A 23213-nucleotide genomic window follows, 5' to 3' on the forward strand; every position below is an offset into this window, starting at 1 on the left:
TGAAACACAACAAGAAAAAAGAACAAAGTTGCAATTACTCCCAAATTTGCTTTGAGGAACTATTTAAATTTCAGCACTGTAAAAATCTCAGGCAATACAAGTTACATTGTTATTTAAAAATATATATTTCAGACCAAACAATCACAAACAATGTTTTATTTGGACAGATCTATGTTACCAAAACATACAAAGAAATACAAAACCATTAAGAGAGCTTCTTAAATAAGAATTTCCCATGAAAATGTCAGTTCACCTAATTATGAAAAGAACTTCAATCCCATATTCTAAACTGAAAAACAAACTCATTACTTATATATATTGAGCAAATGCTACTTTTCAAGTCAAAAATATTTAATTTCAAAACTTCACAAAACCGGTTTTACCATTTTATTTCATAAGCAGAAAATGACATGTCCTTATGAATTCCAACAAATCTTACTCAATTTGTGTAAGAAAACTGTATCAAGTTTTCTTCCCTGAATCACCTGCCCATTTCTCCAAAAAGGATTCACACAGCAAGAATTACACAAAAGAATTACACATGACCAGAAACTCAGACACAACAGCTTTACATTTAAATATTTTTGTAATGTACTCTGTTAATATGTTCCTGCTTTGTTACTGAATGGAAAGTCAAAGTAAGACTTTAAATCCTTGCTACACAACAACAGAGCAATAGCACAAAAATCTTAATACTTTGAAGGTATCAACACTTTAAATCTGCACACATGAAAATCAACATGAACTACTGCAATATGAACGCCAAAAAACGCTAAAACTTGGTATTTTCCCCCCAAATGCCTCACTCTGAGCCAGAAATCACAATACGCACATGCTTAATGACTTTTCTGAATCCATTAGCAAAGGAGCGACCAGTGAACTGAAGAGTTCATAAACACTATCAAAACAAATGTTTTAAGGGAGGGTGTTACAAAAGAAAACAAAGCATATTTCAGATGAGTCTAAAACATTCAATTCAGCAGCAATTCTCTTATGGTGTGGAGCATAAGGGATTCCATGGCTGAGCGCTTGCAAAGAAAGGCTCGTCAAAATGATACAAAATTGAACAGAATAGAGAAATTACTTGACAGAAGGGGGGGGAAAGGGAAGAACTACATTTAGCCTAGAAGCTAAAATGTGATTGCATTTCCTAATTAGAGCAGAAAGGGGCAGAACAAACATCTCATGAATCTAAACATGTCCAAGAGGAGATGTGGTGGTGTTGTTGAGGGAAGTTATTTGCATTTTTTAATCTCAGGAACTCGCTTTGCTTATCCCCCACAATCCACAGGCTCTCTTGCTTCTTTGAAAAATGTTCATTCATTTTCTTTCTAAGTAGGTCAGCGAAAGGTACAGCCTTAATGTCTTCTCCAATGTCTATTTAGAGTAAGACAAAGCAGCAGAACAGAAATGTAGATGAGGACCATCAGGCCGCTAAAACCTCAAAAGCCCATCAGGGATGTTCTTGGTACTGACTAATTGCACTGTGGCAGGGAATCCAGGAGAGCAGTGCCACATGGAATATATTGCATGGAACCCAACCGAAGTATTAGGATAAACAGCAAAGACCAAAACAGGTAGCAAAAGGCTAGTGTATGCATATGAATATAAAAGGGTAGGGAATCTAAAATGGGAGAAAGCAGAATTTTGAGACAAGAAGAAACAGGAACCAGGGGATCCAGCTAGGCTGCTCAAGACACGAGGTCATGAAGAGGCAAGAAAAACACCAGACTGGAGGGCTGCAAATTAAAGGAGAAAGTTGAATTAAAACCAGTGCATTTATGCACATGCACACAAATATACAATCTTAACTACTACTGTTCTGGGCATTTACATCCTTGTTCAGGTCTTGGGAGAAAATTAATTTCTGGTACAGGATACCAAAATCAATCTGCCTAAAGACACATAAAATGCTTTTGAAAACTGAGCAGGACAAAACAAAAATTGGGAGTAATTGTTTTCAGTTCATGAATTGAGTAAGTGTAATGTTTATAACGAGCCTTACTATGCATTTATATGCACGTTAAGTCATAAGTAAGTTATCTAAATGGAGTAGCCTATAAAAATATTTGGAGATCAGAGAAAAAAGTGAATAAACTTCAGCTTAGCTTTTCTTTGAAACAGCTACTGCTAAAAAAAAAAAAAAAAAAAAAAAAAAAAGTGTTCAGAATACTTACCTATCCAGGACTGGATCCTGGATATCTAAAAAAGTAGAAAAATCTAGTAAATGACAAGGTAAAATGTAAAAAAAGATTATTCAAAATTTTCCGCCTAATATTTAAGTAAAGTAATTTTAAAAGTAGTTACCTGCTATTGATGCGTTGAATATTCATCTTCACAGAAGAATCCAAAATTCTTGTAAGATTTAAAAGGATGTTGGGGGGGGGGACAGTTGGTACAAATAAACATCTGAACTATTCACGCCAAAATTGCTGTTTGCACTGCTGTGACCAGGACAAACACAAAGATGGTGCTCTATACCAAAGCCTGGATCTTCACAGATTAAGAGGAATGATTTGGTCTCAGGAGCAGGCCTTTTTTATCATATTCCACAAGCAACAGTACAAGAAGGTTGCTTACTTGTCCCCAAATACATTCAGTATGTGTATACACTCTACGAGACAAGAGATAAACCATGAAACACAGGAACTAAGTAGGCTGAATACTCTTCTTGCTTAAGAAGAGGCAGGCAGTAAGCAAAATGGAAGGACTAGAGGTACATCCACATTCATGTGATCAGAAAAAAAGCAGGGAGGGAGCACAGCTATGAGATATCATTAAGCATCAAATAAATCCTCTAAGAAAAGGGAAAGAAACTGGATACACATTTTCATACACAGTTTTAATGCAAAGAATTACCTAATTTTAACACCAGATGAGGAAGCATTCTAAAGAACAATGAAATAAATTCTTTGCGATTGAGTGCACTAACAGAAAATTTGAGCTACTGAAAAAAGATCATTATAATTATACACTTATTCATTAAAATAACACTGAATTTACACTTTATTTTATAGTTCTAAGTTATACTAACCTATAAAGACCAAAGCCAGTGTAAAACTCCAAATATGCAATTTCATCTCTGATAGAGAAGTTCATTATACAAATGCACCTGTAGAGTAACAAGGTTCTGACACAGCATAAGATTATCAAGCTTAAAACCTCATTATAATATTAGTGTTTCCTGCCAGATATATATTTAGCATACCTCACAAAAAGCGAGCGTATCTGCTCACATACACTGTACCAGCACATTTAGAAACCAGTGGCACACGGTTTGTTGAAGAAATGCAGCTTTTAGAGTCAACAGTCCACAAGAGATTTACTTGGCACCTTATGCCCAGTGTAAAATGTGCCTTCCTCAGCTGCATCTGGGTATCACTACCAGACTGCTGGAACTCCACTCTCTCTCAAGCTGCACCAGTAGAAAAAGCAGCTGAAATACTACCGATACTTTGAATATCCTTATCCTTTTAGAATAGTCTTGAAATTTTCTTAAATGCTGTTAGAAGCCTAGGAGTTCATTCCCAGTTAAGCAGCCACAAAATCATGACTTGCTGACAGAAATAATTATAGATAAGGGGAAAGTCCAAAATCTACTAACAGAAGGTTGACCCAATTCTGAAAACTGCAGAAATACCAGTTTCCTAGAGTGAAGTCAAAACACATCACTTAAAGAGCTGACATGACACGTCATGCATTCCTTTAAGAACAAAAGTGGGCTTTAAATTTTTCTACGAAGTATTCTTTTCTCCTTTCAGGTAAGAATAACCTCTGAATGGACTTTAGTAATTATATCTTCTGTAAATTATATGTAAGTCTTTCTTGATTTTTTTCCCTAGCAGTTATTTCAAATACTAATCACTTTTTCTTCTTAAGATCAGTTATGTACATGCTGCTCCAAGGTACAATAGTTAAGGCAATTATCTTGACAAGTTTCCTCTTTGTGAAAGGTATGAAGATCTATGGATAGAAAATAAGAAAGGAAATTAGCAATTAGCAAAATTAGTAACAGAATTTCAATTCTTAGCTACAGTTGTTTATACAAAACAGCTTGCACACAGACATCACACTGCAAAGCAGTTCTTCAGCATGTATTAGTAGAACACTGTTTCTAGGTCTGATTATGCATTACTTTTCTGCATGGTGTGCATCTTCTTGTAAACAGTTCAGAGTGCTAAATTACAGCATCAGCCCTCAATTAGTTTTCTGCTTTTATAAAAGCAAAAAATGTGCTTAAATGCTAACAGGCCACAAGTTCACCTTAGGACTAATCTCAAATTTAGTCTTCCAAAGGGAGTGAAGTTGTGTGAGTCACTACAAATGAAAATTAATTCCTGGACAGTTAATCAGAAAATTAATTCCTGACCTTTCAAGGAGTCTAATTGGTTTGCACAGCCAGGCAGTTAATTCAACAAGGGGCAAGAGTGGCCTCCTCATCTGCTTAGTACACATACAGGAGTAGTTGTAGATGATTTACTACTTTCTGCAGCAGCATACAAAAGCAATGTAAGATGTTCATCCTTGTAAATTGCCTTAAATACGCAATCTGCCTTGTCACAGCACTGGCTGTTCCACCTCTGCACTAGATGTTCCTGCATTTCTGTCTTTGATGCAAGGGCACCTCTTGGGGTGCTGGCAACATACTGTATGCTGTGCTTTTCACATCTGCTCCTATACCTTCTACACTACTAATTACCACTGTTAGCAAAAGCAAAAAATTTCAGCAGGCAAATGAAACAGTCCAAGCCGTGTCAGCTGGGGACCAGAACTAGGCATTATCAAGATAGTCAACTTCAATTCTTAAGTTACACAAAATGCTGTTTTCCATCATCCCCTACTACAACTCAAAAGAATGGGAGTATTAGAAAGATGGAAGCAGCTGGCAGCTCACATTTAAGAAAAGGCCACACACAAGACCCTTCTCCCTGTTCCAAAAACACCCAAAATGCTTCTCTGTCTTTTCTCATTCTTTTCCAAATGACCAGAATTAATGATTGATGACAATTACCTGTTGCAGAGAATTCTTCCTCCTCCTTCGAACTCATTTTCCATGTATTGTCACTTCCATAAAGCTTTAACAATGATGAACTGCTTGGTGAAAAGAAGTTCGATTTGGTTGGGTTTTTTTTTTGTAATGATCGTTGTTTAACAAATGACTAGAGCTTTGGCTGTCAGACGTTGGTATTCCTCATCAAAAAACAGCAGACAAGAGGCAAACTAAAAATGGTGGTATATGTTTTCAAGGCTCTAAAAACTTCCACATGAATAGAACATGCCACATAGACACATCTACAGTGTTTTAAAATAAATTTCACACTAAGCCCAGGAAGCCTTAAGCCACTTTAATATTTGAATTTATGAATTAAATGTTGGTCACAAAAATGTGCAAGATCTCACCTACCATAATTTATACATTTTATATGGAACTTACCAGAGAATTAAACAGTAAAAGGAGTTTGAGAGCGCAGATGAAAGACATACACAAAGTTTCTGTAGACACCACAAAAAATATGGTTTCAAACAAGAAAAGCAAGAACAAGATTTCAGTGCAAAAAAGCAGCAAGAAAAATACTTTAATCTGTCCTGTTCAGAAAGTACGGATATACTTCTATTTGGCCTTTTTTGTTAAGTTCAATGAGAAGAAGAAAAAACCTCAAAGACCCTTGAACAAACTACTCAACACAGAAACGCTGTGCCAGTCCAAGAGGAGTCTATGAATCAGGGAGAATATGTCACTGATTATCTTCTATTTAACAGGAATATCCAATTTATACACTGCAAAAGGAAACTTATAAAGGCAATGTTATAAATAAGACCACCAGGGAATTTGGCATTTGTGTTTTGACTTGGAGTAATTAAGTCAAATTTTAGGCTTTTTATTGAAGGCAGTAAACAAATCTGCCTAAAATTTGAATATCCAAACCTAGTTATCTGAAAACAAGACTTAACTGAAGAACTGGTAATAGTGCAGACCAACTGCCAAAATTCAGAAAGTAACATTTAAAACAACTTGGTGGCTTCTGTATTGTTTTATACAAAGCAACTACTAAGTACCTGCTCTGCTTAAAAGTATTCCAGGCAGAGAGAGTGCAACTCTCCTAAATATTTTCTCCTCGAATTAGTAGTTCTCCAATACAAGACTTCTACTAAAAGAAAATAAATCTACCTCTGAGGTTTTCACATTCGTCTAACGTTGAGTTAGATTTTGCAATGCAAAAATTAAGCAAAGCCAAGAAATTAGAAGACATTGAATAAGAAAGCTTGTAGAAGTTCAAAGCAACTTCAGAGCAGTGAGTTTCACTGTTGACCCCAAATTCTCAGCCTGTTTTTTAAGATCATGTCCTAAAGAAGGAATTCAAGAAATACATAAGAATTCACGTGAGCTGACACTCACTTCACATTCAGTAAGTTCAAAAATTAAATATCTCTTAGCAGTAAGCTAGACTACACTTGCAAACCTTGCATTATGTTTTCAGGTCACCAACAAATCCAGTCTATGCTGAAGGTAGGACAGTATGACAGTGGTTTAACATGCAAGACATCCAAGCTGAATCCAGTTCAAATGACAATTTCTTGAACCTTCATGACTACACTAATTTTCACCACCTCAGCTCTGCTTATGTTCATTCCATTCATTGTTGTAACCAAAGCCCATGACATTTAATAGCCATTACCTTGACTATCCAAAACTCCAATATATTTTCTGGCACTGGACTGTCAAATCTGGGCATTGTGCTACCCTTTAGTGTGAACATTCAGTCATCCAGATGTGCAATAGAAGGAATTAAAGAGGATGCAAACGAGTAACAAATCCTTATAGGTTATACAGAAAAGTCAAGAATTAAAGTCAAGTAAATAAAGAAAGAAAGAAAAGACAAGAAAACAGAGAAGCAGCAATAATGGTACCAGATAAGTAGCACAGATGTCAAATGTGGCAGTAAAGGACTTGAGCATTCCACTGGTATGCAAGAGTTGCACTTCTCCAAGTAAAACTCGCCATTAAAAATCAGTAACTCTCATTATGAACACAACTCTAACAGCTAGAACTAGCAACATATATTGAATTCACAGAGTGGCACAAGTAATGGAAAAAAAAAAAGTTTTGCTACTTCTGTACCAAATAAATCTTTCAATGGTCTATACGCAAAAGAATGAACAGTATTTTTATGGAAAAGTATACACCACTTGTTTCTTTAATTCTTTATCAACCAGCAACAAGATGCATATTGCAGCAATACATTACAGTTATTTTCTCCTGGATCCCTGAAGATACAGCTACAAATGCAAACAATTAAATTTATGAACTGACCTTAAATGCTGGTATTTAGATTATCTTGGGTGCAATCACACAGTGCACGCAGAGCAATCTGTCTGTATCATCCCAGTCAGCCTGGGTTCATGCCAAGGCAGGCCCTGCTTGACCAACCCCATCTCCCCCTATGGCAAGGTGTCCCACTTAGCAGATGAAGCAAAGGCTGCAGAGGTCATTTACCTGCACTTTAGGAAAGCCTTTGACACTTGTCTCTCACAGCATTCTCTTGGAGGAACTGTCTGCATACAGCTCAGATAGACCCGGAGTTCACTGGCTAAAAAAGCTGCCAGGATGGCCAGGCCAAGAGCGCTGGTGAATGGAGCTGCGTTCAGCTGGAGGCCTGTCACCAGCTCCCCAGGGCTCGCTTTTAGGGCAGGTCATATTTAGTACCTTTGCTGATGATCTGGACAAGAGGATCAAGGGTACTCTATCATTTTGCAGATCACACTATGGGAGTTTTGGGAGGCTCTGCAAGAGTGATCTGGACAGGCTGGATCAATGGGCCAAGGACAATGGTATGAGTTCAAGAAGGGGAAGTGCCAGGTCCTGCCCTTGGGTCACAACCCCAGACAGCACCACAGCCTGGGGGAAAAGTAGCTGCAAAGTGGCCTAGCAGAAAATGACACAGTGGTGTTGATTGACAGCAGCTGAACACAAGCCAGAGTGTGCCCAGGTGGCCAAGTAGGCCAATGGCATCCTGGCTGGATCAGGAATAGTGTGGCCAGGACGACCAGGAACATCATTCTTCCCCTGTACTTAGTACTGGTTACACCTCAAAACCTACATCCAGTGCTGGGCCCCTCACTTCAAAAACGACATTGAGGTGCTGGAACAAGCCCAGACAATGTCTGGAACATAAGTGCCATGAGGAGCAACTGAGGGAGCTGGGGATGTTTAGCTGAAGAAAAAGAAGGTTCAGAGGTGATTTTATCTCACTACAACTCCCTGAAAGGAGGCTGTAGCCAGGTGGGGTTCAGGCTCTGTTCCCAGGCAACTAGGAAAAGGATGAGGGGAAACTGCCTCAAGCTGCACCAGAGCAGAGAGGTTCATGTTGGAAAAATTTCTTCACCAAAAGAGTGGTTAAATATTGAAACAGGCTGGCCAGGGCTGTGGTGGAGTCACCAACCCAGGACGTGCTCAAAAACACAACTGGACATGCCACTTTTCCAGTTTAGTGGGCATAATAATAATCACTCAAATGTTGGACTTGATGGTCTCGGAGTTCTTTTGCAACCTTAATAATTCTTTGATTATTTTGTACCTTCCTTTGAGCTACTAACAGTTCCCTAAGTATACATACATAAAGGGGCTATATCCACAAACACAAGTATTATTCCAACGCTGGTTCTACAGAAGTTGAAAACCAAGAAGCACATTTTTAATGGTCCAGATAATGTAATAAAAGAAGCGTCAAATGCTTTAGAAGTCCAATAATCTTTTCTCTTTGAAAAAAAAAATCTAGAAGAACTGGAAAAGCATACACATTTCATTTGGGATTAAAAATAAATCTTACAATTATATTTAGTTCACACACTACTGTCCAATCAATTTAAGGTTTCCTTTAAATAGGCAAGAGGTATTTTCCATTTTCTGGCAGGCAGAATTTTCAAGAGGCTACAACTATCTAGCATAATACATTCACAACTCCCCAGCATCTCTGTTACAATTCCACCCAGCAGTTTAAAACCAGTGACATAAGCCAGCCAATATACTCTTCCATTCCACCTTTATGCTTGGATATAGCTTCCATTTAGACACTACAGCATAAACTATGTTGTCCCCTACATCTGCCAATCATCATCCCTTGAAATTTTATAGTAACTTTTTGTGGACACTTCCAGCTACGTTTCTTGCAAAGTTTACCAGAAATCTGATAAACAACTGAACTCAGTGCCCAATTTTTATGTATGATCTTAAAGGTGAAACCATAAAGGTACAAAAGACAGATCTTACAGCTGTTGTTAATATTCTAACTCAATACCTCACCTGAATACTAATCAACAGCAAACATCAAGGAAGGCTGTAATCATTTTATATAGAGAAAAGAGAGCACTTCAGGGAAAATCATAAACAAAACCAGAAAAGCAAACTCAGCTTTTTTTAACTTACCTTTGAAAAAAGATAATTTCAAGTTTTAAATGTGTTACCCTCAAAGCAGCCTAAACTTTTAAACTTGCCTCTAAAGAAAATACTCTGTGACCTTCAGTACAGAAGGAACTCAAAAAAAGGTTAATACCTAATTCTTCAACATATTTAAATTGCAGATATCAGAGATAATGAAGCAAGGCAAAGGGGATTGGTGGATTTGGGATTACAGTAGAGATCAAGCCAGGTTAAAGCTGTTACAGCATTCTGGCATTGCTTCTTTCAAGTATTCTGAGTGTTATAATTCCCTCTGCCACATTAAAAAAAGAAAATAAAGTCTTATTTTTAAAAACAAACAAACAAATAAACACATATATGTATTTTGGACGCATTTACTCCATTTGCTCATAACAAAGTAAGTGAGGATTCCTTAGAAGACTCTACCCTCTTGCATGTATGTCAGGTTCTACCACATCCCCTTTCTGGATATAGGAGGCAAGAAAGACTGTCCAAATCTTAGGAAAAGCCCACAGTTTACTCCTTAGTCACCATCTAATCCAGTCATGTCTCTGCTCAAGCTTTATCAGTCATTTTAAGGGAAGCCACTTGTCCCCTGGCTGGCAGTTGGCCACTAACTTCTGCTACGCTTTATTTAAATCCCTCACTGTCCACGGGTCTCCTCCAATGTGAGATATTAATGGCTTAAGGCCATCGCAGTCAAGTAACTATTCTAGGACATCACAGGGAAGCCCTAAACCAGTGAAGCACAAAGCAAACCCAAAATTAGAGATGGCTCCTGTTGCCAAAGCCTCTACCAGACAGAAAAACTAAAGGAGTCAAGAGTGTAAGTTACAAGAGGATTCAGCCTTTAATACACCATTTGGCTTTATTAAGGGAAACAACAATAAAAAGTGCATCTATTCTTTTAAATTGTAATGTTTTGAATTTCAAGTGTTCAGGACTGAAAAGCAATCCATAAAGTCTGTCCACTTACAGCAGGGATTATATGACATATATTCATATACATCAGTCCCATAGCATTCCCTCTCTGAACTCAGTTACACTTCCTCAGCTTACAGCAAAAATCTAGACTTGCATGATCTTGAAGGTATGATTAAGTACTTGGTTTAATCATAGATCTGTACATGCAGACACAAACACTAATTACTCACCTATAGCATCTCCCAGAAAAAAAAAGTCACCCAAGACAGAATGAGACATACAGACCCAGCAGAAACAATAAAGAGCAGTTTGTTAACATTATCAAGAAGAAAGAATGACCAAAGATAAAAGCAGTTTTACTCCAAAGTCCTTTTCCTGAATTTGGAGGACAAAAGAAGCCATGAGGACAGAGTGTGCACTGATAATATCATTTACTAGGCATGTATGTGTTCCCCCAAATCATCTCACACAAGTCTGATGTATACATAATGAAAACGTACAGGATAACTAAATTACTATAAACTTAACTTAATCGTTCCATCTGTAATATGTGAGACTATTCACATTTTCTGTTCCGTTTTATGATCTAACAGAGCTTGCAGTATTGTCAGACAGACAGATAATAAACAGTGCTGGAAACACCACGAGTTTTTAAAACTAGGTAAGGCAGAGAATAGATTGTGCCACATCTAGAATACTAATTAATTAATCTTGTTATTTGAAGGAGAAAAGCAAAACCTCATATGTATGAGAAAACATAGAAAACAGTAAGACCTCTCATTGTCAAAACTTGCAAAAACATTGCAATCTGTAAATAAAACTTGAGAGATAAAGAGTGACAGGAAGAAAAGCGTTAACTTTATGAGCAAAGGTATATTTCATAATTTCATTTTTGGCAGGTCCCAGCTGCTACTTTTTAGCGGCAAAAACCCAATCTGCTTATTCAATCACTTCAAAGCTCGCATTTCTAAAGCTTGCATCACTCTCAAAAATTCTCAGAACCTTGTAATTATAAGTGCATAAATGAATAATGAACTCTCTAAAAGTCAAGGAAAGGAGTTTCCCAGAAGGATTCTGAAGCAACACAACCTTTAGTAGAGGAACAACAAAATTCTACCACCACTAAATTGAAGATCTGATGCAATTAAGAGTTCACAATGGGAAGTCTTTGCGATTAACAGGTTGCTCCTCCACTGCTGCTGGAGGAGTCACAAAAAATTACAAGATAATAATTTATTTGTTCCACTTAGGTTAATACACCGGTTTCATCTACAAAATTTCTTTCTAGGTTTACAATACAAACTGAAGTCAATTCATTTCCTTAGCTAAAGAGGAGACCATGGCAGCTGTCCTTTTCAACTTTAAAGATAACTGCAGTAAAGTTTATCTATCAATCCACCCCATGACTGTGCTGCTACAGGGACTAACCCCATACTAGTAAAAATGAAACAAAGACCATACTGTCCAGAATGTTTGTAATCCAAGTACAAAACAAGGTAGAAAATACAAACAACTGCAAGAGAATAGACACATCAATGACAAGTTACAAAAAAATCCCCACAAATCCGAAACAAACCAAAAATCATTATGCATAACAAAAGTAGAGCTGAAGAGCATCAGAGAGCATTTCAAAGAAGGCAGCCTTGGAAGTATATAGTGCAAAAACTTATCTGAAGAGTACAGGAGAAAGCATAAAATGCAACCGAAGTCTTTATCAAGTGATTGAGGTATCCCAGGATTTTCAGAGTTAAGAATCAACATCATAATGAAGAAATTACATTAACTTACATTTAACAAGATATTAAAGAGAAATTAAAAAATCAAAGCATATCACACCGATCTTGTTTTTTGGAACAGTGATGGATATAAACTGGATATCAGACACTTACGATCTCCAATTTAATCACTTCATTGGTAGGAAGGATTTTTTTCCCCCTTTGTTGGTGAATATGCACAGAAAAGCCAAGCAACTGCAAACAGTAAACTGTGTCATGTTCATGTGAAAGAACAACTTCAGATTTGGAAAAGTAAAATAACGCAGAGAACACAGGAACAAAACTTCATTCAAAACATTAGACTAAAATATATAAGCATCACCAAGAACCTGGAGGAACTACAGAGTCCCACAGTTTTCACCAGAAATTAAGATTATTTAGCATCTCTGATAAATGAGGAAACACAAAACTACCCAAAAGATTCAAAACACTAATTTTTTGCAGGTAAAAGATCTAGTAGGTAATTAAAGCTCTTTCAGCTTCTCTCTTTCTCCACAACAATTTGAAGATAAACAAATTTTTCCCAGAAAACAGACAATGCTAGAAACCTCCACTCCAACACAAAGCAATAACAACTTCATCACTGGCTGACCTATATATAAATAGGAGCAGAACAATTACTTTACAAAAAGATATTAACTTGACCTAAAGCCATATTGAAATATAATTTGCTATCTATATTCTCATGAGGCTGCTTTTAATTAGGTCAATTTAATTCTCAGCATTTCAAACACCTATAAAACAAAGAAACAAACCAACAAAAAAAACTAGGGAGCTTCAGCAAACAGCTCTATAGACTCATCCCTGTAAAAACCCTGCCAAGTTAACTAGTATTTCAATATCCCTCCAAAATTAACAGTCAAAGAATTATACTCCCTGTAATACTTCCTAGTCAAGCACTCTTGCCACTGGATTGATGAGGAGTGTGAAATATAGATTTCTTTTCTCTGCATTGTTTTTCAACTACATTTAATAGATTATGGAAATCACAGTCACTTAAGGTATAAGACTTGTTAACATGCTTGCAAATTTAAACTTCTTTCTGAGTAATCTTCAAAAACCCAAAGGCTATCAGTATCTGTAGAATCAAAAATTACATTTTAAAAATATTAGTTGTGATACTCCAAATATAAGAAATGAGTAAATAAAAGAATGGCTCAGTCTTCTGAACTTCTAGATTGGCTTGTACAAAGAAGGCATTTACCTCTAAAAGCCTGAACTCCACAGACAGGAAAAACCCCAATAACCATTAGATGATTTTCCTACTACTACACTTCAGCAATGCCATGGCATTAGAAAAAATTAAAAATACTTCTCTTTGCAGAGGGTTTAAAAAAAAAAAAAAAAGAAAAGCAAAAAAGGAGTTACAGCAGTCACAGAACCCCAAGCAAAGAAAACAAATCTCCTCCCTAATTTCTGCAAGAAATGGCTACAAATCCTTATGCCTGATTAGGCTGAGACAAATATGAAAGATAAGAATTAAGCTAGAAATGAAATGTAGCATGTTAACCTCTGACAGCAGGTGATGAACACAAAAATTACTATGTGTTAATGTATAATTATGTAAGTAGTTACATATATTCATTAATGTTATATAATTAATGTATTTCTTCCTCATGTAGCTAGCAAAAGTCCCTCGCCACGAACTGTTAACAAACTTGAGCAGGGAAAGAACGCACGATCACTATCAGCTAGAAAATAAGTTTAGGTGGCTTCTTTTTTGAGGGGTGTTTAGACAGCAGATTCACTGCAAGTGGTATTTATAGAAGGCAAAGAAAACAGCAAAGATATATTACCAGATTACAGTGCATCATATAACAGTATTATGCTACTTAATGTAAAAGACTGTACTGCAGTTCAGTGTAATTCCCTATTCACAGAAGTAGGTTAGAAACAGTCAAGAACAACATGGCCTGCACATTTTTTTCTACCAATTAATTTTCCCAAGTTTTTAGATTTCAGCAGTGTATTCAGTCACCTGTTAGCTGCAAAGGGTAAGGCTTTAGGAACAGTTGCACAGGTACTATAAATTAATCTGAAAAGGTCTGGAGCAAAAAAAGACAAAGCAGCTCTACTGCATACAGCAGTTTAGTACCAGTTTTACAAACGTCGTTGAGCAGGGAGTGTAAGTACCAATTCAGAAAGTATCAGTAATTCACAAAGGCTCTACCACAATGGGTTAGAACAGAGTCAGGAAAGTCACACAGCTCAGCATACAGCACTGCACAGAGACAGGCTGCATAAGCAGATGCTGTCACCAGCCTTTCTTCCCACCTAAGAAACTTATAAACAGTTCAACACCACTTAGGAAATCAAAAAGGGAAATCTGAGTTTGAAGGGAGATAAACATCTTATGGTTGCCCAACAAGAACAGAGAAAGAGGAAACAGTACAAATAAAAAGATCACAAAGTAGGCAAAATGTCATTCAGGATCCATCATAAAAGAGGCTGAAGAAAATTGTGAAGAGTTGTTGTGAAAATTACACATACCTCAAAACAGAAAAGATAATTCAAAAATGGGATTTGAATTCACAAACTGATATGAATAAAAAACAAAAAAAACAAAGGAGGCAAAGATGCAGAGCTGGGCAAGATGTGCTAATCAAAGGAAGATGCAGGCTATGATGAAGGGGAATTGTTGCATAGAAACAGAATCTGAAATACAGAGATTGTTCATATTCTCAACCAGTTAACACTAATCTTAGTTTGACTTTTTCGTTTTTACTAAATGAAAATAACAATCAGAACTTGCAGCTGTCAGCTAATAAATGGAGACACTTTAACAAGTTCTGGTTTAGTTTATGCTATTCAAGGATTCACGAAGAATAAAAATGAATCATATGGTTTGAAAACAGGACCTACGAACACTATGATCCAAAACAGACGTATCAAATACATTGTAATTATCAGGAAATTTACAAAACATTAAACAGGTCTTCTTGGCATTAGCAGCTTCCATATTAAAGTGAACACTTAATTTTCACCACTCAAGAATTTTCCACAAATTAGAGCATGGTTTTCTGAGGATGCATTAAAAATTTCCGAAGTCTTCCAATTATCACAGATTTCCCAATAAAACTGAAGCAAAATGAAAGCAAAATGAAATATAATAAAACACAAAAAACACAAACAAAAAAAACCCCAACAAACCAACAACACAGATGCTTTCAATTAACATTTTCCCTGCTATGGACTATTTGAAACCTTCAAACAGCTTTCTTCTTAGAAACAAACAACTTCTATTGAGAAGAATATTTTAGGTTAAGTTCTTCAGGGCAAGAACTGGCTTATTTCTTACATACAGGAATGCAAATATTGAGTATCAAATAGAGACATTTGTCACTTTTGCTACAAGCTAATAATAGGGTACTCAAAGGATTAAATTAGAAGTCCAAACCTGTTTCAGTAGCTAATAAACATTCATGTCAAATGTTTGAAGAATTATCCAAAAATCTAATTACCAGAATAGTTCTAATATGTCTAAATAAAAGATTCACAGCACTTGCTAAAGACTGCTTAATCTTGACAGAAATCAAAGCTTATTGATTACTGTAACTGACAATACAACCAGAAACAGCTGTCCTGAAAAGCCACAAATTTTCTTAAGTAGTAAATGTAGATGAAGTTGTAAATGTACATAAAAGCAAGCATAAGAGTACATACAATGCAGCATTAGAAAAATTATGGCTATTTATAGGGTTTACAGGTTCCAAAATAAGTCTACTAGATGCACCTCTACTGATGCATCCCTGAATCCCAGGGACTTCCAGTGATAATTCCAGTTGCTCACAATCAAGAATCCAGTCCAAGGCACCATACAAAGACTGACACAATTGTGCATGCAATCACAACCCATCCACAGAACCACAGGCCACCATCTTTCTGCTGTTCACCACTGTATTTCTTCATGTGACATACTTTTAAAAATCTACTGCTTGCAAGCATTGAGGCAGTATATAATGCATATACATTTGCATACCAGTCTGCAATATGAACTGCAAATCAAAGAAAACTTGCAATTTTAAACAAAGTGTTTTAACAGCTCTTTGTGAAACACTGGGTAACAAGGATTGACTTGATGCAACATTTATGGCACTGCACAGACTCTACACAGTACCTCCAAGAAAGTCGATAAAACTACTAGTAAAATCCAACCTTTCTCTAAAACAATTTTTTTTTAATCTTTAGTTGTTCTGCCCCCTGCTGTAGAGCAGTACACTATTACGACATCATTACATAAAAATGCCTACATCTAAACTCACATCTTCTCACTCTGCTAGATTTTAGACGCTTTTACTCACATGAGTTGTCTTCTCACCACAAAAGGGCATTTGGCCACCTTTTAATTCACCATTTTTTTAAGAACTCTCAAAAGAGAATCTTTCAGAACTGACCTTTAGCAAAACTCAGCTGCACCAACACTAGAGCTGCACTATAACATTAAAGAGTATGCAAGATTCAAACTTAATAATCTTTCATATTTTACAAATTACATTTATCTGATTTTTCAATGTATTCTCTGAAAACAAACAAAAAACCCCAACCTAACATCAGTGGTACCTACTGCAAATGTTTTAGTCTCATTAATAAAATAAACAGCGTTTTGACTACAACATTTGAGGAAAACTAACACTGCTTTTATAAGAATCACTGTAGCAAACAGGTATTTTACTTGATACCTCTGAGAAGTTATTAGAGTGCCAAGACAGTCTACTTGAGTCAAAAATAAAAATCAAGTCTATTTATTCATCTGACATTTTTATTATCACTGCTGAGAAGTTCTCCTATTTATCACAGGTTTCTTTCTAGACTCGTTAGCACATCTACATGCAATCAAGCTTTAATCTAAAAAAAAATCTGTGAAGCATCACTTTAGCAGTATCAACAAAACTGACCCACGACTGCTCAGATACCACAATGCTAAACCTGTTAGCAGTGGCTCAGTACTAAATTACACTTCCTAAGGGAACATCTTATATACACAAGACTGAAAAGCTGTTCAGTTATCATGCCTACAAAGTACATGAGTTCTCCTTCACAAGCTCAGGCTTGAAGCATAGCCATGGAGCTTATTGAAAAAGAAACTCAACAACAAACCAAACAACTCCTTTTAAAGTCCTCTCTGCTAGCCATAGTGTCATTCAGCAGACGGAATTCAAGTGACGTTTTTCAACTTCAGTGATGCTATTCCAAACCTACAGTCAGCAGTGAAACAGTAGTTGGTTTTGTCTTTTACAACTTATTAAAAAAAAAGCCAAAAGTAAACATCTGATAAATATACACAGAGGAGATACAGGTTAATAACAGAGAAGAGGAAGAAAGATTCCTGTAGTTTCCAGTTGAAGAAATTAAAGGGTAAAAAATCTCCATACTTGTCACAAATCTATCAAGAGGAAAAAAAGTTACACAATATTTAAAGATTATCCTAGGACTGTATTCTTGTGAGAATCACAGCTGGATCCACTTTTCCTGTAGCTTGGTTTCTTACCAGAAGCATATCAACCCTGGGCTTCATTTCTGGGCTTCATATCTCTTGTCCCATTCCTTCCTCTCCTGCCCCTCCCAAACTCTGACTGAATATCTTACTACATTTTTTAATTCCTACCTTACCTAACTTAGGCAATGTTATAAACTATTTTAACTTCAAGATGACTCAAGCTTTAGTTCTTTGCCTTAAGTTTGCTTAAAAATGTTCATCAACACAGACTTTGCAAATATTCACCAACTGACACAACCTGTTTACAGCTCGGAAGCCAAGATTTTTATTGGCAGTTCATAAGAAATGCTGCCTTTAATCCAACGCATTTAATAGGTTTCCAAGACTTCTTTAATACAGTTAAGGCTTATTTTTATCACGATTTATCAAGATTTCTTTCTTAATTGTGGAAGGGAGTATCAATAGCAGGGCCAAATGACTGTCAAGTTACAAGCGAGTCAGATATAGTCTCCAGCATGTTTTGTACCATCAACACAGTTTTGCTGAAGCAGTAAAAGTGCTTGTAGCAACACAAAAAGCACGGTCCATATGGAAAAAGCCTAGCAAAGTACAGCTACCAAATTAAAATTTTAAAGCTACACAAAATGTCAAAATTAATAAGAAACAACATTCCAGAAATTACTTCACTTGAAAGACAGGGATTTTATTCTTAGACACACCTGAAACTTAAAAACATCCCAACTCTCCACAGACTTTTGCCACTTAAATTATATATGTAAAACCTGAATAGAAAGAAAATACATAGTTTAAGCTTAGCCCTGGTTAAACTCATCTCAATATTACTAAATACAGTATTTCATCCAGTGACCAAAAAAATCTAGCTACATCATACACCAAGTAGAATATATTGCTTCTAGTCCTGAACTCTCCCAGAACACTTCAACTGGTATACCAAAAGATTTATCTATTACAGATTAAAAGATGTTGGTGCATGTCCAAGACTTTCCCACTTCATTCAGCATGCTAAGGCAATCTCTGCAGCTGATCTTTCTGACACTGCTGGTGTCAAGATTACTTTAGGCCACTGACAACTAAGAAACAGAGTAGCTTTTGCAGAATATTAAAGGCCCATCTCCAACTCTAATCTCTAAAAGCAGTCACTTTAAGTGGCTAAAACACTGTTACAAAGATGTTGGAAGAAGGCAGACAGTGACCACTGAACACCATCACATGCCCTAAGCCAAATGGACAATGAACAGCACTTTTTCCTGTGGCTGCATTTTAACTCCAAGTCTCAAGACCCCTAAATTTATAACAGCTAATTTGATTTGGACGTACTTATTGTCAAAGCCACAAACACATATTTCCAATATCACATACTAATGCTAACTTCTAAACAATAACAAGGACCTTGGATAAGTTTATTACACTGCCATGACCTTGACCTGTTCTATTTGCAGAACAAGGGCAATATTTACCAGCTTCACAAGAGCACAGCAAGTTAAATTCTTACGGTCTTTGGGAAAGAGAGAACATATTTAAGTAATTTATATAATCATGTCAGCCAATAAAATTTCTAACTGCTCCAGGAGTTCCAACTTTTCTATATTTTAATTATATAGGCCTGCAAGTCAAACAAGATGTTTATTTTCTAATGGCATCCTGCTCAGAGGTTCCAGTTGGGTGACCTTTAAGCACAGCACTTTTTATTCCTCTTTTTATGCCAACATATGCCTGTCATCATTCCTTCCCCATCACTTCAATTTTTACTCCCCCATTCTCACAGGGCTCACTCCACCAGCAGCAGAAGAGTTGGATCATGACAAGGACATCCCAAAGTAGCACCTTCTCTGTTTCTGCTGATTCTGGCAAAGAACTAGCATGTAGGAAGTATGGGAACAGCCAGTCCCCTTTACCTCCTTGGTCCTTCTGTAAGGAACATAACAGAATAAACAAGCTCAGGAAAACACAAAAACACAGTCCAGAAGAAAACAAGGATGGAAAACTGGAAAACATGTCACTATATGAATTGGCTGCCAATGAACTAAGAACAGTGCAGTCTAATTTTTCTTTCAATTACAACTTGATAAATGATATTACATAAAGAAGGGAGAACAGGCTTGGCAGGGAAGGGGAGGGACAAGGAAACTGAGAGCAAATTGCTTTCAAGAAGTGATATATTAGCTCAAATTACAAAAAATGTTTTGCCATGAAAATAATTTTTGATCTTCATTTCATACAGTTAAACCAAAGTCTTCAGAATCATGGAATCAGTCAGGTTGGAAAAGATCTCTGAGATCACTGAGTCCAACCTGCAGAATTTTATGCTCAACTACCATTCAGATTTAAATGTTTTAGGAGAGGATACAATTTTCTTTAGTGAAACAAGCAGCTAAATATAGGCAGCAAAAATGGGGAGGGAAAGCAAAACAATTCTTCAAACTCAAAGAAAAAAAATCAAAGCAATGTTGAAAACTCTTATGCAAGAAAAAATTATGCATTACAGTAGAAGAACACTATTAAGCACACCTACAATTTAAAAAAAAGCTATTTCTTCTGTAACACTGCCCATTAAGCACCAATTCAGCACCCAGATTAAGGGACTGGAGCATCTCTTATAAGGAAAGGCTGAGGGAGCCAGGACCTCATCAATGTGTATCAGTATCTGAAGGGAGGAGGACCAGGCTCTGTGTGGTAGTGCCGAGCAATAGGTCAAGAAGAAACTGATGCACAGGAAGTTTCACCTTAGCATGAGGAAGAACTTCTTTACAATATGGAATAGATTACCCAGAGAGGGTGTGGAGTCTCCCTCACTAGAGATATTCCAGAACAATCTGGACACAATCCTATGCAATGTGCTCCAGGATGACCCTTCTTGGGCAGGGAGGTTGAAGCAGGAGACCCATTGTGGTACCTTCCAACCTGACCCATTCCATGAGGAGGGAGAAGCAGACGAAGAGAAGTAGTTTGGCATAAAAATGTGCATTTCTGCTTCATCTTGTTTCCTCAGAAATACCAGAATTACTGAATTCTCTTTTTCTGGCACTGATTGACAGAAGACAGTCCCATCTACTTCAAGATATTAATAAACCCCACAAGTTAGGTGTTATTAATCTCACTCTCCTCAAAATTTCCTTTCACCTGCTAAGCCAGATGAATATAGGTGATGAATATACTGGAGCTCCTGAGGTATGCCCACCACAAACTATTTTCCCTTCAATACTCAATTTTCATTCCTCCCTATTATTAAATTAATAGTTTAACCATATAAAAACAGAATTCTACTTCTACCACAGGAATGGTGAAAAAACACAATTACTTTTTTAAAAGTCTTTTTCCTTTGCCACTATCAGGCTCTATCTTCCTTTTTTTGTTCAGCTAGTACCCAAAGCATTTAACACCCTCCCTGTTAAATAGTAAATAATTATTTAAGATGGTCTTCTGGGCTTTTTTCCTGTTTGTTTTTTGTTTTGTTGCAAAAAAAAAAAATAATAACAACAACAAAAAAACCACCTGTTTAGGAGATTCTTTACTCCAGTAGTTTAGAACCAGTGTTAGATCAGTTCTGGCTGGAGAAAATACACCAGAGGCACTAGTATTCAAGTGAAGTGAGTCAAAACAACCGAATTAGAGACTAGTTAAGATGGATGCATGATGTAACATGTTTTGGGTGATTCCTGTAGAATTCTGGGGCTTCTGTGCTACACCTATAAAATTCAAGAACTGGATATGAACCAGAACACAGACCACCCCAAGAAGACAGAATTTATCTATCTAACACTAAAATCATTTAATACCTTTATCTGTGCTGTTTACCTTTTCCTAGAAAACACTACTCATAGGAAAAACTTGCTAAGTCAACTCGGACAAAAATAGCTTATCAACATTACTTCTAGCATTATGTAATGGACTCGTCATGGTATGCTCTGGCAGATTATTTTAGAACCAGCTATGCCTAAACATCCAGAAAAACATTCCTTGTCTCACTAGATGATTTTGTTTTATCTCAAGCTACCTACTACAAACACAACAATACATTCACCTCTTTTTTCCCCATAACACAACAATACATTCACCTCTTTTTTCCCCATAACACAACTGTCAGCTTTCTCATCCTGTAAGAACATAAAAGAAATGTTGTTCTCAACTGTGAAAAAATAATTTCTCTAATACCATAAGGCTTGAAACAAGGTGTACTCCATTAAAATCGAACTCTTTCAACGAAAGCATCCCTGATTAATGTTAAGAAAAAGAAAAACAACTTATATGAAATGCTGAGGGTGTTTTTTTGTTAATGCATAATTTTATATTGGTTTTCAGACTAGAAGGCACCTAAGATCAAGTGTTACCAGAACCAGTGTAGTGATACAGCTACAGTGGTGTTCCACTTATTTGAGGAAACAAGCACCTTTACCTGCAGAGATAACATTCAGCACACCTTTTTTTCCACAGTTATACGCATTTCCACATTGCAATGCATCATACACAGATATTATTCAGGAAGCAACAAAGTAATGATCAAAATGATTATACCATCAAAAGATTATAGGAAAGCTTTAGTTACAACAGAATGGAGGAAAAAATAATCAAGAGGAAAGTTAAGTTCATGTATTAAGTTAAAGGTCACTGACACATACATGGGCATCGTAGTTCAGTAGTATTTCTTTCCTTTTATGTATGTTAGTCTATCTCATCTGACAGGTCTTTGAGAACAAAATTTTCACAGAAGACCCAACTACTGGCAGGATGAGCACAACTGTTGTGTGGAAAATGATCGCTGTTCATGATTATCTATACATTCAAAGTAATTAGCAGTATTGCAACCATGGGATAAGTGACAATTTTTTTAAGCCACAAATTCATTAATAGCCTGTTCTCAAAATGTGAACTATTTTTCCCCCACAGTCTTGATGTGCTCCCAACCAAAACCAAAGCTTTATATATTTCAAAGCACTTCTCCAAACGTACGTCTATTAAAGTGTACACACAATACCAGTGTGAGCATGGTTTCTGTCACAATCTTATTTTTTAAAGGAGAGACTGCAATGCTTGCTTAAAAACATAAGAAAATCCATTTTTTACTTCCAGGCCCTATGAGGTCTAACGTGCAATGTGTTAACGAGCTGGCCTGGGTCTGAAAGGGCTAAAAAAAAAAAATAGAAGTTAAACTATTTGTATTTCTCCAGCTGTAAAACCAAAATATTGCTAGGTCTTTCTGCAGCCAGAGTACTGGATAATTTAGACTAAAATAAACGTTTATTAAATAAAAAGGGCGTTGATTTCTTGGCAGCGGTGAAAAGCAGGAGACACCCCTAGTGTCGACGTAAAATACTACAGGACTCCATACTGGACTCCAGGTTAACTTTACGGCAGAAAAAGGCAAATTTAAAAACCCGTCTTGATTGAAAAAACAGAGCGACTCTCGCACACACACACACAAACACTTGGACACATGGCACTGCCGCCGCTCCAAAGCCCGAGTACCCGCGGTATGTGAAGTGTCAGCTTTCCGCCCCAGCCCAGTTACAGTTGCACGGTACCCAGTCCATTGGGCTACGTGCACTTCAGCTTTCCGGTCCGCACACCAACAGCACAGCGCTACTGCTGCTGCACCGGGGGCGGCGGGAGAACCCCGCGGCGCTGCGAAACAACCCCCGCA

General features: G+C 36.8%; 1 protein-coding gene and 1 long non-coding RNA gene across 3 annotated transcripts in view; both read right to left on the reverse strand.

Annotated features, from left to right (window-relative positions):
- LOC148224180 (uncharacterized) lies at positions 1-23147 on the reverse strand. Of its 2 annotated transcripts, XR_015802148.1 has the most exons (3): positions 5012-14890; positions 2178-3963; positions 107-1739 (listed from the first exon to the last, which is right to left on the reverse strand). It is a non-coding gene; the product is annotated as an uncharacterized LOC148224180 (long non-coding RNA). The 2 variants fall into 2 exon arrangements; XR_015802147.1 differs by having other exon boundaries at positions 1-1739; positions 2178-23147.
- PPP3R1 (protein phosphatase 3 regulatory subunit B, alpha) overlaps positions 1-23213 on the reverse strand; it is a 38590-nt gene that overhangs the window by 14662 nt on the left and 715 nt on the right. The gene's annotated exons all lie outside the window — the stretch shown is intronic.

This window comes from Sturnus vulgaris, chromosome 3 (genome assembly GCF_052056855.1).
Source record: "Sturnus vulgaris isolate bStuVul1 chromosome 3, bStuVul1.hap1, whole genome shotgun sequence".
NCBI classification, from domain to species: Eukaryota; Metazoa; Chordata; class Aves; order Passeriformes; family Sturnidae; genus Sturnus; species Sturnus vulgaris.